The 16,776-nt window shown below is 41.9% G+C and overlaps 1 protein-coding gene and 1 pseudogene across 10 annotated transcripts in view; one reads left to right on the forward strand and one right to left on the reverse strand.

The window, feature by feature from the left end:
• Positions 1-16,776, reverse strand: part of TACC1 (transforming acidic coiled-coil containing protein 1) — a 122,961-nt gene that overhangs the window by 71,493 nt on the left and 34,692 nt on the right. The window lies entirely within an intron of this gene.
• Positions 8,555-9,066, forward strand: LOC112858923 (large ribosomal subunit protein eL24 pseudogene; annotated as a pseudogene).

The following is a 16,776-nucleotide window of genomic DNA, read 5'->3' on the forward strand; positions in this document are numbered from 1 at the left end:
GACAAAGTCAATGCTTAGTTTCCTGCAAAGGCCAGATCTTCCAGGCAGAATGGATTTGGATATTGTACAAAGGATATAATGTTCTTTGAGGAGGTTTTCTTGAAGATAGTATGATTTTACAAATCCAGAAATACTATATAATAACTGAGTATTTTGCCAATTCAAAGGCTAAAATCATAATTGACCCAGGACCTGGTTGAGTGTAAAGCGTCCAAGTCTTGATTTCGGCTCAGGTCATGATCTCGAAGTTCATGGGATCGAACCCCACATCAGGCTCTGTGCTGGCATCGTGGCTCCTGCTTGGGATTCTCTCTCTCCTCTCTCAGCCCCTTCCCTGCTTGCTCTCTCACTGTCTCTCAAATAAACACTTAAAAATTTTTTACAAAAATAATTGACCCACATTCTATAAATAATCATTGTTGTTCTTTGGCTTTAATACCAACTGGTGTTAATAATAATTGCTAGTACTCACCCATAAAATATTTTTTTAGAAACTATTTTCTTATGGACTCAGTTATCTTTCAGAACTACCATAAGCAAAGTTATCCTTAACTGCTCTTAGTACCTCATCCTGTAAGATACGGTAATAGTGAATGGATTTTCTATTTCCTTTCACCAAGGCATAGATAACCACTAAGTAAAATGTATTTGCTTTAAATTGTTTTCTGAACAAATGATAAGTCAGTGACTCCAAACCTAAGCATCCACCCTAGATCTCACAGAACCACAGGAATTTTTAGATGGAAAGGATCTTTCTTTGAGAAAGATCACTGAGCTGAATATCCTTGTTTTCAGATGATCAGATGAGTCCCTGAGACATTAAGGATTGCCCAAGGTGCAGTCAGGCACCAAAGTTTGTATGACTAGGACTCATAACCTTTTGGGTGAGAAGTATGAATTCTAGGCTTTTTCCTCAATCCTAAAGCATATGCACACTTCATATGTGTAACAGAGATACAACTCCCTGCCCCCCAACATTCATCTTATTTTAAAAGGCAACTTGAACGATTTTATAAAGCATTTTAAATACCTTTATTAAGGGGAATAATACATACATTCATTCTTTCATTCAATGATTCCACAGATTTCACACATGACAAAACAGATCTAGTTCCTGTCCACACGGAGCTTGCACATTAGTGAGTTTAGGAAGCAAAAAAATAAATATGTAACTTACAAACGGTTGTGCATGCTGTATCAGAAAAGTGCAGGGACTATGACAAAGGCCAGGGGCGGTGGGGGGGATTAGTGGTGATAAATCAGGGAGGTGACATCCTGAGGCCTGAGGGATGAATGTGATTAAGTGTGGGGGTAACAGCATCCTGGCAGAGGGCAGAGGAGCCTCTGCTTTGGAGCAAGTATGGCTAAAGCTAGGCCAGCCAGGGGCGGAATTGTCCAGGTTAGATGGGTAGAGTAGGAAGGGCATAGGTTGTCCAGGGGGCCCGCCGGATCGTGGTGTTTGAAAAGGTCCATTTTTGATGACACAAAAAAAGAACAAAGAAGGAAGGAAAACTCACCTACAGTTGTGCTTTTGATAAACAGCCACTGTTAAAATGCTGGTGAGCAATATACCATTTTTATCTTCTTCAAAGCACTTTTTATATCTGCAATCAAACTATTTCTATTTTTCTACTTATTATCTGTCTTTCCCAACTAGACATGGCTCCATGAACACGAAGCACCTTTTGTTCTGTCTGATATTTGATGACCAAATGAACAGACGAAAACTTCCAAATACTCCTGGTGAATATAAACAAGCATGTACTTAGGAGAATGGATAGATAGGTAGGTAGACAGACAGACACTTGTTACACAAATGGGATTTAAATACCATGCTGTCCTCTGCTAGAGGTGAGGACTTCATCCCTGCTTCTCCTGTTTCATCAGGATCTCTGCTCCCTGGGGGAGGGGGGATGGGGGGTGGGAACCAGGATGTGCAACCAATGCCATTCCTGACCCTGCAGAACCCAAGTGTTCTGCTCTCTCTTTGCTGCAGTGATAAGCCTCTCTGTGTCTACGACACTTATCTTGTTTCCCGTGGAGGGATATTTAGGGGTTCATTGTCCCTCATTATAAACGAAACTGTGATGAATAACCCTATGCATGCATCTTTTCACACACATACAATGACTTCTTAGAGTTAAAACTCTAGAAATGGGATTGTAGTATCACAACACATTTTAATATCTTGATGCACATAGCAAAATTTGTTGTACCAATTTACCTTTAAAAAAAAAATTTTAACGTTTATTATTTTTGAGAGAGAGAGACACAGAGCGTGAGTGGGGGGGGGGGAGGGGGGTTGGGCAGTGAGGTGGGGAGAGAGAGAGAATCCAGAGCAGGCTCCAGGCTCTGAGCTGTCAGCACAGAGCCTGACCTGGGGCTAGAACTTGTGAACCTCAAGATCATGATCTGAGCCGAAGTCAGACACTTACCTGACTGAGCCACCCAGGCACCCCTAATCTACCTTTTTAAATGACAGTGTATGAGACAGCCTTTTCTCTAAATCTTAATCAACACTGAGTTCAGTTAATCTACACTATGGCAAATAGGTGGAAATGACATGCCATTGTTGGTTTTATTTGAACACATTTGATTGCTAAATGAAGTCTGAATGTATTTACTTATTTGAATGTATTTATTGAACCACTCGCGACTTCCTTTCTTCCCACCCTCCCTTCCTTTCCTTCTTTCTCTGGTAAACAGAGTGCTTAAGTCCTCTGCTTTAAACCAGTAGTTCTGGGGCACCTGGGTGGCTCAGTCTGTTGAGCGTCCAGCTTCAGCTCAGGTCATGGTCTCACAGCTCATGAGCTCAAGCCCTACGTCAGACTCTGTGCTGACAGCTCAGAGCCTGGAGGCTGCTTCGGATTTCTGTGTCCCCCCCCCCTCTCTCTCTGCCCTCCCCTACTTGCACTCTGCCTCTGTCTCTCAAAAATGAATAAATGTTAAAAAATTAAAAATTAAAAAATAAATAAATAAACCAGTAGGCTGGTCTCATCACCTCAGAATAAGAAATGAAATTCTCAAGCCCCACCCTGAACTTACAGAATTAGAAACTCTGGGGGTGGGTCTAGCATCTGTGTGCCCTCCAGTGAGAAGCAGCCACACAGGAGACCCTCCTTCTCTACACAGGAAATGTGTCTCTAACCTCCAAACTAGGGACAAAAAGCTTTTTTTTTTTTTTAAATATTTTTTAATGTTTATTTATTTTTGAAAGAGAGTACGAGCAAGCAGAGGAGGGGCGGGTGGGGGGGCAGAGGATCCGAAGCAGGCTGATGTGGGGCTCAAACTCACCAACCATGAGATTATGACGTGAGCCGAATCAGATGCTTAACTGGCTGAGCCACCCAGGCATCCCGAGACATAAAGCTTTTTGATCAAAAACAAGTTCAATATTTCCTCCTCAAAATGGCATTTGTGGACTGAATTTCATTTACTATTTTCTCATATTCAAAATATTCTTAATTACCTCAACAAGACTCATGAGTCCATTGTATCACCAGCACCTAACTCACAATGGCCCAAGACAGCTGTAAGAAGTATTTCCTATTCTTGGCATCACTACCCCTTCTCTGAGCAAAACTCCACATCTTCTTTGAGAAGCCATCCCCTCCCACCCTCAGGGCCTGTGGTTTGGGTATCTGGCTCCAGATGTAGGAGTGGGAGAGTGAGTCAAGCCTGACTAAATACCACATTCCACAACCAGCCCCCCACACCACCACCCCCACACCTGGTTCTACAAAGAGCACATGACCCAAGCACAACCACCTTATGTCTCCTGACAACCTCTCCAAACCCTGTCACCACTACCTCTCCTATTTCCTGTATCAAACCTGTGCCCTCTGATAGGATTCCAAAGAAAATCCAGCATCCTAACGGAGGGAGACATGCTAAAAGCTGCCCACAGGAGCCACCTGTGGGACAAATAGCCTCTACCATGGTAACTACAGTGTGTTCAGCAGGCATCCCAGGGCACAGGCTGGTATCAGCAGACAGTATATGCACAAATGTGACTCCACACCGGGATTAGCCAACATGATGGGCATTTTCATTAGTCACTGGCCTCTTGGTTCAATAATCCCTTTATTTAAGAAGCTCTGTAAGCCTCAAGTAATGACAGCTGGTAGACACATTTCCCAGGCTGGTGGGTGCCAGGAATGGATCTGTGGAGTTTGTGTGGTAACATTCTTCAGTCTCATTCCAGGGCTCCTGATACATCTGTTTGGTAAAAAGGGGCCTCAGATGTTCCCAGAATTCACTCTCCCTCGCCAACACCACCAACGGCCAAATTTAAAGAAATTCCCTAATTCTTAGATACTTATTGAAGTGTCCTTGTGCTAGAGTCTTTATTTTCTCCCTTTGGTCTTTTATTTTTTCCCCCTCAAATAAGATATGCAGAATTGTTTTATCTCCAGCACCTACACTTCAATTAAATTCACTCATTCAAAAACTTCTATTGAGTGGCTCTCAGTACCCGCAAGGCAGGCCAAGGGAACTTGGCCTCTCTGAAATCGACACACAAAACAGGCACATTACAGACAGCATAATGCAGGGAACTGATTTGTTTCACACATCCCCAGCCTCTGCCTGATGAAAGTAGAGGAAAGCTCAAGTATGACCAAAAAAGGAAACAAAATGATTCAGCTTCCATAGAGGGTTTTCAAATGCGTGAAGGGAAAAAGTATGGGGGAGAGGAAGAAAAGAGGGAGGGAGGGAGGGAAACCCAAGAGCGGTGACGTTATCGACTGCAAAAGAGAAAAGTGAGCATGCTCCTCTCAAGATTATTCTCCTCCTGGAGAGCTATTTTCATGCTGATAAATAATGTAGCATCAAAAAAATCTCTCTGCTTTGTAAAGAACATGGGAAATCTAGGATTTGATACTGTCAGCTAGAGTATTCATACTCTATTCAAGACAGACAGCTCTGAATACAGCTCTTCAGCTCAGCAGGGGAAACCACAGTCATCTGACATTTCTATGTATGCAACTGTCACAGCTCTGTGAGAAAGGATGTGTGGGAAAATCAGGGCTGGCAACACAGTGCATGTTCATACACGTACACACCCCCCCCCCATACACACAGCTCACACACAGGCGTGCACAGCACACACAGTCACAGAGACCCACATACACCCCCCCACACCTCTACACAGTCACATGCACACCATACACACATATACAACAGAATCACACACACCTCACACACATGCGTGCACTATATGAGTCACACACATACACATAGCCCTACACAGACACACAGACACACACACACACACACACACACACACACACACACACACACACAGTCATACACACCCCTCAAACACTTCAGTCCCAACACAAGCCCCAGCCCCACTGACCGTTCGTACAGCAGTTATGGAATCGATCAAACAAGACAGACAATTACCAGGGGTATAAAAACAACTTCTACTTAAAAGAAAAAGACCATAAAACTGGGAAAGGTCTGCCAAATGAGAAACACAAGGAGAAATTAAAACGGGTAAGCCTAGGGAAACAAAGACTGAGAAAAAGAAACGTTGGAAGAACCAGTCAAGTTAGAGTTTTGGTCTCTGAAGAACATTCCTCAAAAACTGGGCTAACCCACTCTCATTAAGGAAGAACTGGCATCCTGTTGGGTTGGGGAAACACCGGTGTCCCCCTTTCTCTGTGTGAATAAAACCTACTGTGGGGCGCCTGGGTGGCTCAGTCGGTTAAGCGTCCGACTTTGGCTCAGGTCATGATCTCGCGGTTAGTGAGTTCAAGCCCCGCGTCAGGCTCTGTGCTGATGGCTCAGAGCCTGGAGCCTGTTTCAGATTCTGTGTCTCCCTGTCTCTCTGACCCTCCCCCGTTCATGCTGTGTCTCTCTCTGTCTCAAAAATAAATAAACGTTAAAAAAAATTTTTTTAAACCTACTGTACAGATTTGCCAGCCATGTGCTACAGCAGCCACCAGAGGGCATCAGAAAGTTCTGTCACACATTCCATCAACAAATATTTTTTAAAGAGAATTTCTTCAAGATTCGTGTTTCTATAAATACAAAAAGTTACCACGAGCCCCTTCTGCATCCAACACAGGTGTTTATTCTGGAACTCAACCTTTGCACACCAATAAACAACACACGAAGGAGGGAGAAGTCTTCCAACTTCTCAGAAGCCACAAAAAGTATGCTCTGAATCATGTGATTTGAAGTGAAGAGAAACAACACACCCATGAAAAGCTCCTTCCTAGCCAGCGGGAGACAGAAATATCCAAAAATTCAATTTCATTCCCCGTTGTTCCCAATTTTCATTTTTCCTACATGTACTGAGTATCTGATGACTCTCTCTTTTATCCCACCCAACAAAGGAGTCCACAGAAGACACTGTCTCATCTCAGACCAACCTTGGTCAAGAACTAAGGAGATGGTGGCTGGCGCCCCCTGGTGGGAGGACTGGAGAACAGCGCCTCCTACCTGGCAAGAAGCAGGTAAAAGAGGCCCCACTCCACACCATCCTACCGCTATCTCTTTCCTCCCCACTATTGTCAGCTACTTTTGAAATTTGGGCACATCTCTTAGTTCTAATCTTATCCTCAAGGGAACCTTCCAACAAGCACTTCAGGTATCAACTGTTAAGGTGGCCCATATTCTTCAGAATTTGACTTGTGTTCCCAAATGTCATTACTAGGACTCATACTAGGAACCATGGCTTCACACATGGGGACCCAGTGGAGGCACAGGTTCGCCAAGGCAAAGGAAGCAATGGGGGACGGGACTGTTCTCAAAGAAATGCTTAAAAGGTGATGTCTGGCAGGTAAAATGTCATTCATCTTCCCACCATTATTTCATGCCCAAGCCTTCCTAGTTTTGTTTTCTCAAACCCCTATTTAAGAACAATTTGGATGTAGCCATAGAAACATAACATTTTGCAGTTGTTAGGAAAGCAAGACTCACAGACAAAAATAATTCAGCAAAGAAACCCAGGAGAGGCATTCTATCTGCTCTGTGTAAATGTAATACAGTATATGGGTATTTATCTATAGAATGGGCTGGACAATGTTTCTCAAACATTTACTTTCCTGAAACCATGTTATCACTAGGGAAAAAGCCATAAAACTTATTTTCTAGCAGATAACAGAAGCCGCTGCTAGTTAATGAGTTGCCTACATGGCAGACCCACTCTGGAAATGACTGGTAATTTTGTTTCTTCTGCTTCAGCCAGGTTCATTAGGCTTGAATCCCAGTGCTACCATTTACTACTAGCTCTGTGGCCTTAGTTTCTTAACTTTTCCCAGGCCTCAGTTTATTTATCTGTAAAATTCGGATAATAATATACCTCATGGGGTTTAGGAAAGGATTAAATGAGATAATTTTCAGTGGCTTCAGGATCTCTGATCCTTCTAACTTTAATGTATTGTATATATGTGTATTTTCATTTGGAAAAAGCCTACAAACATTTGATCATATAATCAAGGGATCTGTGATCCAAAGGAGTTTTAAGAGCTGCTGTTCTCAAGCAGAGCATCTTTATAAGATTCCTGGGGCTCCTGTCCTTATCAGTGACATATCATGCTGTCAGGCTTCTGTGGGGGCATGCAGTATGAGACAAGTGTATGGGTTATATTAGAAACAGAACTGGCCTGCTTTCAGAAAATAGCTAGGACTCTAAAGTTTCTATGTAATACTCCTAAATTTAAACAAGCCAAATATAATTTCTTTTGCCTACAACTGTTATTAATAGCATTTGTAGCAGACATACCATAAGATTGGTCAAGCCAAAACTGTACTATGTACAGGCAAAAAAGAAATTTATATCCACAGTATCCTTAACAGTGATAATATGAAAATGAAGAAGTGTCGACGTGAGGAATTCTCTTACTTTCCAAAGTTACCAAGTCTCTACAGGTAGAAGAGCAGGTGGATAAAGGACTAGTAGAGAATAGTGGTTAATCATTTGCAATTCTTTATAGAAATCTACAAGGGGTTTATATCATATCACCATGAAAAGGAAAGTCTAGATGGTCCACAGAAAGTGTATGTGTTACAAAACATGCAGATGACCTGAGAGTATTTGAACGCACCACTGTTTCCATACAGGAAGATAAACTGTTTAAACTGAAACCTTCAAGTGGACCCTAGATTGACCTATGTCAGTGTAAAATCTGTGAGGAAAGCTCTAGTATGGATGTTCTTTTTCTTTTTAACATTTATTTATTTTTGAGACAGAGAGAGACAGAGCATGAACGGGAGAGGGTCAGAGAGACAGGGAGACACAGAATCTGAAACAGGCTCCAGGCTCTGAGCTGTCATCACAGAGCCCGGCGCGGGGCTCGAACTCACGGACCGCGAGATCATGACCTGAGCCGAAGTCGGACGCCCAACCGACTGAGCCACCCAGGCGCCCCTGGATGTTCTTTTTTTCCCCAAGCTCCACACATTCCCCTCCATTCCCGAAATCATCTCCACCTGTTTGACTCTTCAGCAAATGTCCTGCCCTCAAATACTCAGATTTTAAACATTTAAAATAAGAATGGAAAGACCTTTTCACCATCTTTCCTTCTTCCCAGCTGCTGCAGCCATGAACATCAAGGTGTGGGGTTTCAGTGGGAGCAAGATATACCCCAGACACGGGAGGCACCACAGCAAGACTGAGGGGAAGGTTTTCCAATTTGTTCATGCAAAATGTGAGTCGGCACTCGTTTCCACAGCAGATAAACTGGACTCTCCTCTACAAGCACAAAAAGGGACACCTGGAAGACACTCAAAAGAAAAGAACTCACAGCTCAGTCAAATTTCAGAAGGCCATCACTGGTGCATCTCTTGCTGATATAATGGCCAGGAGGATCAGAAACCTGAAATTAGGAAGGCTCAACGAGAACAAACCATAGGGGCTGCCAAGGAAGCAAAAAAGGCTAATCAAGCACCTAAAAAGGCAGCAATGGCTGCTGCTAAGTAAGCCTCCCACGAAGGCAGCACCTCAGTAAAAGACTGTGAAACCCACGAAGCTTTCTGCACCTTTAGTTGGTGGAAAACACAAAGTTGGCAGATCAGATTTTTAAATAAACATCTATTCAAAAAATGAAAAGAGAAAAAGCATCAAGTGTTAAATAGAAGGAAAGAGAGGTTATACTCTAATACTCAATATTTTATTTATTTATTTGGCTAGTGTGGAGCCCAATGCAGGGCTTGAACTCACAACCCTGAGATCAACACATGAGCTGAAGTCAAGAGTCAGATACCTAACTGCCTCAGCCACCCAGACACCCCTAATACTCAATTTTTAAAATGCTATTACAATCTGCAGGAAAAGAAAGGATTAATGCAGGTCTTCCTCAATTTACAATGCAGTTATATCTTGATAAAGCCATTATAAATTGAAAATATCATAAGTTGAAAATGCATTTAGGGGCACCTGGGTGGCTCAGTTGGTTAAGCTCCTGATTTTAGCTTAAGTCATGGTCTCACAGTTCGTAGGATCAAGCCCAAGTCAAGCGCAGAGCCTACTTGGGATTCTCTCTATCCCTCTATCTCTGCCCCTCCTGCTCTCTCTCTCTTTCAAAATAAACATTAAAAAAATGAAGAAAATTTCATTTTATATGTCTAGCATACCAAACACCATAGCTTAACCTAGTCCACCTCAAACGTGCAAAGAACACTTACACTAGCCTACAGTTGGGCAAAATCCTCTAACGCAAAGTCCATTTTATAATAAAGCATTGAATGTCTCAAATGGCTCAGCTGGTTAAGTGTCCAACTCTTGATCTCAGCTCAGGTCTTGATCTCAGGGTCATGAGTTCAAGCCCCACACTGGCCTCTGCACTATGGAGCTACTTAAAGAAGGAAGGAAGGAAGGAAGGAAGGAAGGAAGGAAGGAAGGAAGGAAGGAAAGAAGAAAGATTACTAAATGTAATGTGGTATTCTGGATGGAATTCTGTAACAGAAAAAGGATAGCAGATAAAAGCTAAGGAAATCTGAATAAAGTATGGACTTTAGTTAATATATCAGCAACAGTTTCATTAACTATAACAAATGTACCATACAAATATGAGATGGTGATAGAGGAGATTGTGTGTGGCATCTACAGGAATTCTCAGTAAGTCAGATGAATTTTTCTGTAAGCCTAAAACTGTTCTAAAATAAAAAGTTAATTTAAAAAATACCTCTCCAACAAAACAAAACAAAACAAAACAAAAATGGTGGAAAAGGGTTGCTAGATTTGTGTGACACAATTTTGTCACTCATTAGCTATGAGACCTTGGGCATGTTGTTTAATCTCTCTGTACCCTTTTCCTCTGTATAAAATAGGAATTGAAAATTATACCTGCCTAATAGGGTTATTTTGAGAATCATTTAAATAAACGCATGTAAGACATTAACATTTTCCTAGCACATAGCAAGCACTCAATAGATGTTAGCTGGCCTCATCATATAAAGAATCCTCACAAATAAATATGAAAAATTAATATCTCATTACAAAATTGACAAATAGGAAGAAATTTTAAGAATTACAGCTGGTTAGTAACATATAAGGGAAAAGTTCACTCTCATTGATAAGGACAAAAGAAATAAATAAATCAAAATTATATATTTTTTCTTACCAAACTGGCAAAGATTCAAACTGACAGTGCCCAGAACTGGAAAGGATGCTATAAGCATCTAGAAAGGACACTATACTGCTGGGGGGGGAGTGCAGTCAGTACTAGTTTTTTTTTGTTTGTTTGTTTATTTCTTTATATTTGAGGGAGGGGGGCACGAACAGGGGAGGGATGGAGAGAGACAGACAGACAGAATCCCAAGCAGGCTCTGTGCTGTCAGCACAGAACCTGGCACAAGGCTTGATCCCACAAACTGTGAAATCATGACTTGAGCTGAAATCAATAGTCTGACGCTTAACCAACTGAGCCACCTAGGCGCCCCTAATTGGTACTACTTTTGGGGGAATAATTTGACAATATGTGGTAATATATAACAAAACACTTAGAATGTTCACATTCTTTGATCCTGTGATTAAACTTCTAGGAATGTTTCCTAAGTTATTAACCAGAGATGTACAAAGAATTATAAGGATATTTATTAACTGTGTTATTTACATGAGCAAGAACAGTTACCAACCTAAATGTTAACCATTTAGGAAAGAATTGAATAAACTATAATACATGTAGATACTATACCATGTCAGTATAATGACAGAGAAATGTTAATAACATTAAGTCAAAAAAATCAGAATGTAAAACACAGTATAACCCCACTTTTGAAAAATATATTTACTGGAGAAAAAGAGACAGTAATAAAACATACCAAGATATTAACAGTCATCTCTGGGTGATGAGATTATGAGTGATTTATTTTCTTTACAGTTTTCTGTGTTTTCTAAATTTTCAGATTTTTAAAATTATACTTTATGATTATAAAAGAATATATGCTTCTAACCGAAAATCAGGAAAAAGGAAACATTTATATATGCTACTGAATAGCTAATAAACAAAAATGAAGATAGGGTAAGGGGTTGAAAAAGGAAACTCTAGTCCCCTGGATGTGCTGATGGGGTGGGCAGTGAGGTGCTGGGGAGAATCATAGGAAGTTGTGGTTTCCTGGAACCCCCCACCATTTGGTTGAGCCCCTCTGCAAGAATCCTTCTCCCCAGTCTCATCCAGGGCTGCCATGGTGGTTTGGCCAACCCCTCAGCTGAAAACTTCCATCTATGGCTCCTGAAATTAAGTCCAAACTCCCACATAAGCCACAAAGACCCCACACCCAGACTTTATCCACTTCTCCAGATTCACCATTTCCCGACGCCACCAGCCCATTCCACATACACCTTACCCCCAAATCCTCACCACTCCCCAGACGCAGCAGGCTCCCCACACCACCAGGCCATGCTGCACACAAGCTTTCCTTGCACCTGGACTGCCCTTCCCTGACCCCCTCACCTAGCAACTCATTCATCCTTCAAGACTCCTTCCAGGGTCAGTTTCTTCTCTGCAAACAGGTGGGTTCCCTGATGCTCATCTCTCAGGACGTCTGACCCTCACAGTGATTCCACTTTCCTGCCTGTCTCTCAGGGGCTCCTGTCCACATCTAGGTCCTCTTTGGCTACACGGTGCCTGAGTGTCTGGCTTGGAGCAGGTTCTCAGAAGACATCATGGGGTGAAAAGTCTGGCTGGAGATGGGGAAGGCAGGGAAGGAGAATTTCTGGGACAGCATACTGCCACTGGAAGGCAGTCTAGCATTCTCTCAAGCAAGGCTGGCTGCCACAAGCCAAGAAGAAAAAGCCACAGAGAAAGAGAGAGATATTAAAACATACACACACACGTACACACATGTACACACACGCACACTACCTCAAGAAACCCCAAGCAGCTAAGACAATCTTGAAAAGGAAAAAAAGTTGAAGGACCATACTTCCTGTTTCAAACTTACTACAAAGTTACAATCATCTAAATGGTGTGTCACCAGAGTAAGGATAGCCATATGAAAGCCCAGAAATAAAACCTCACATACATGGTCAACTGATTTTCAACAAGGGTACCAAAACCATTCAACCAGGAAAGGATACTCTTTTCAACAAATGGTGCCAGAAAAACTAGACCCACATTCACTCAAAAGAAGGAAGGAGTCCTTACCTTACACTAGATGTAAAACTTACTCTCAAAATGGATACAAGACCTAAACTTAAGAGCTAAACTATAAAACTCTTAGAATAAGACATAGAACAAAATCCTCATGATGCTGGATTTGGTAATGATTTCTTGGATGCAACACCAAAAGCACATGCAATACAAGAAAGAGTAGTTAAGTTGGACTTCATTAAAATTAAGAACTTTTGTGCATCAAAGGATACTATCAACACAGTAAAAAGGCAACCCACATAATAGGAGAAAATGTTTGAAATGACATATATCCAAAGAACGCCTGTAACTCAAGAACAAGAAAACAAACAACTGGGGCACTTGGGTGGCTCAGTCAGTTATGCGTCTGACTTTGGCTCAGGTCATGATCTCACAGTTCACGAGTTCGAGCCCCACATCTGGCTCTGTGCTGATGGCTCAGAGCCTGGACCCTGCTTCAGATTCTGTGTCTCACTCTTTCTCTGGCCCTCCCCGGCTCATGCTCTGTTTCTCTGTCTCTCTCTCTCTCTCTCAAAAATAAAAATAAAACATTAAAAAAAAAAAAAAGGGAAAACAAACCTAATCCAAAACTGGACAAAGGACTTGAATAGACATTTCTCCAAAGAAGAGATACAAGTGGTCCATAAGCACATGAAAAGATGATCAATATCACTAATCACTAGGGAAATGCACAGCAAAACAAAATGAGATGCCACTTTACACTCATTAGGCTAGATATGAATTAAAAAAAAAAAAGAAGCAAAAAGAAAGTGTTGGGAGGATGTGGAGAAACTGGAACCCTCATGCATTGCTGGTGGGAATGTAAATGGTGACATACTGGGGAAAACCATTTGATGGTTCCTCAAAAAGTTAAACATAGAGGTACCATGGGGCTGATCAATTCTGTTCCTGGCATATACCCAAGAGAAATGAAAGGAGAGACTCAAACAGGTACCTGCACACTAACCTGCAGAGCAGAATTATTCACAACAGTCAAAAGGTGGAAGTGACCCAAGTGCCCATCAACAGACAAGTGCATAAATAGTATGTGGAGTATACATATCATGGAATATTATTCAGCCATAAAAAGGAATGAAATTCTGCCCCGCGATACAACAGGGATGAACCTTGAGGGCATTATGCTAAGTTAAGTAAGCCAGACACCAAAGGACAAAGGACAAATATTGTACGTTGCCAGTTACAGAAGGGACCTAGACTAGGCAGACAGAGACAGAACGCAGAATAAAGGTTACCAGGAGCAGGGGAGGGGAGGTTGAGGAGTTACTGTTTAATGGGTGCAGAGTTTCTGTCTGGGATGATGAAAAAGTCCTGGAAGTGGATAGTTGTGGTGGTTATACAACATTGGGAAAGTACTTAATGCCACTGAGTTGTATGCTTATAAATGACTCAAATGGTGAATTTTATGTGTATTTTACCACAATTTAAAAAATGCAAACAAAACAACAACAAACCACCAAAAAACAAAACACACAGCCCACAATAGCCAGAGTGAGCTTTCTCAGAAGATGGGTCTCCATGTTCCATGGCCATTTGGGATGCAAGCAGTTCATTTCCTTGACCTTGGGTTAACAAATTCATGCACCCTGTGGCCCACTCTGCCTAGGAGCCAACTCAGACCTTAGAAAATCTGTTGCAAGCTCAGGACACCAGCAACTGAGCCTTCCCTGTTTTCCTTTTCTCTTCTTGATTTTTAATTTTTTTAATTTATTTTTTATTATTTTTTATTTTTTTACAGAGCAAGAGAGAGCATGCACCAAGCAGGGGAGAGGGAGAGAGAGAATCCCAAGCAGGCTCCATGTTCAGTGTGAGCCCAACGCAGTGCTCAATCTTATGACAGTGAGATCAAGACCTGAGCTGAAATCAAGTCAGCTGCTCAGCTGACTTGAGCCACCCAGGGTGCCCCTCGTCTTGATTTTTAACACTGAAACATGTACCAGCTTGGAGAAGCCACACTGAATGGAAAAGAGGGAAGAAACTGCGGAACAAAACTACACCTGAACCCCCTCGGAGTTTCAGTCCTTAACAGACCAACTATCTTCCCTTTTAATGACTTTCAGAGAGAGATTTTTCTTCCCTTATTAACTGTTTACTATTTGACCTGCCCCCATGGTCTAGAAGTTGTGATAGCTAAGCTCAACATACACATACAAATAATCCCCTTGTCATGCAACTCAAACCATTTCCTTTTGTGCTGGCTGCACTGGAGATGGAGCCATTCAAACATGGGCATTTAAAAATTTTCTATAGCAATCGGGAACCTAAGTGTTTTTAAGGACAATATAAATCGCACTGGGTTTCAGAAACATAATTCTCAAAGTTCACTTATTTTGAGTTATATTTTCCTGTGTCTAAAACTTCAAAGCCAGTGCTTCCCTTTTCACGTCAGGGGCATCTGTCCCAAAGTGACTTGCCCGTCAAGGGGCACTTCAGTTTAATTGTTGCTGATTTCGCAGGTCACCAGAACCTTGTAGAAACCGCATCTGATTCACATGATCAGAAAGGTGCATGGGAAAAACACTCAAAACCTCAAACTCGTCCCGACTTTGCCAATGTCCTATTCCATTACGATATATTCCAAATGCAAACAAAGGCTGGTCTAGAAATTTAATAAAAATTGACAGCAGGTTCATATCTTGCATTCCAGGCAGACAAGCTCAACGAGCAGTAAATGAATTAGTTACACACCATATTCCCTAATGAATAAGAGGCTTTGTTTATGTCATTGTTCAAATCTCTCCACAAATTACTTGTTCTTAGAAAACCCACCCTAGCCACATTAAAAAAAAAATCACCTAAGGAATCACTGATTTCAAATACTTCTCCAAAGTACCATATTCCCAAACACACGTCCATCCTCTTGATAGTGCATCTTTCTGGAAAATGGAAATTAACTGAGGAAAAATTAACTTGAAAAAGTTATTGCCTTGTTGAATTAGGACACAAGTCAATCTTCCCTTCAGAAAAGATGCTGCTTTTTTCAAAAATATACATCCCAAAGAAAATAGCATAGCATCTGGTTTATAGCTATATGTAAATGTACTCATAATAACTTAGGTATCGAGTCCTCAGTAAGTACCAGGCCCTGCACTAATAACAGACACCACTTCAAAAAGTAGTTATGAGGGGCGCCTCGCTGGCTCCATCAGTTAAGCGTCCGACTCTTGATTTCAGGTCAGGTCATGATCTCAACATCGCAGGATGAAGCCTGGCACTGGGTTCCACACTGGGTGTCCAACCTTCTTGATATTCTCTTTACCTCTCTCTCTCTCTGCCCCTCCCCCGCGCTCACTCTCTCTCTCAAAAAAAAGGTAGTTATGATTACTGCCATTTTAAAGATGTAAAAATTTTACTCAGCTGAAGAAATTAACTGTTTTCCAAAGCTTCCTGAACTAAGTAAGCGATCTAGCTGGAATTCTAACCTGAGTCTGCCTCAGTCCACAGCTTCTGTTCCTAATCACCATAATGTGCAGCCTCCCTGAATAAATGAAGTGACATTTCCCCTACCATTTACCAAAGCAGCAGTTTTCTTTCTTTGGGTCTGGGGAAGGGAAACAGCTACAATTTTCAATAATAATCAGTATTGGGGAGGCTAGGTAGCTCAGCCAGTTTAGCGTCTGACTCTTGGTTTCCACTTAGGTCATGATCTCTTGGCTTCATGGGTTGAGGCTTGAGATTCTCTCTCTCCCCCAGTCTGCTTCTCCCCCACTCACACTGTCTGTCTCTTTCAAAATAAATAAGTTTTAAACAAAATGTTCTTTAATGTTTTATTTATTTTTGAGAGAGTGCAAGCAGGGGAGGGGCAGAGAGAGAAAGACAGAGGATCTGAAGCAGGCTCTGTGCTGATAGCAGCAAGCCTGATGTGGAGCTTGAACTCCCGAACCAGGAGATCATGACGCGAGCCAAAGTCAGACACTCAACTGACTGAGCCACCCAAGTGCCCCCCCCAAATGTTCTTAATCATTAAAAATAATAATGAGTATTATCTTGGGGCTCCTGCATGGCTCAGTCAGTTAAGCGTCCGAGTCTTAATTTCAGCTCAGATCATGATTTCACAGTTGTGAGATCAAGCCCTGAGTGGGGCTGCACACTGAGGACTGAGCCTGGTTGGGATTCTCTCTCTCCCTCTCTCTCTCTGCTCCACCCCCACTCACACACTCTCTCAAAATAAATA

This window comes from Puma concolor, chromosome B1 (genome assembly GCF_028749965.1).
Source record: "Puma concolor isolate L17-30 chromosome B1, mPumCon1.1.hap2, whole genome shotgun sequence".
Classification (NCBI taxonomy): Eukaryota; Metazoa; Chordata; class Mammalia; order Carnivora; family Felidae; genus Puma; species Puma concolor.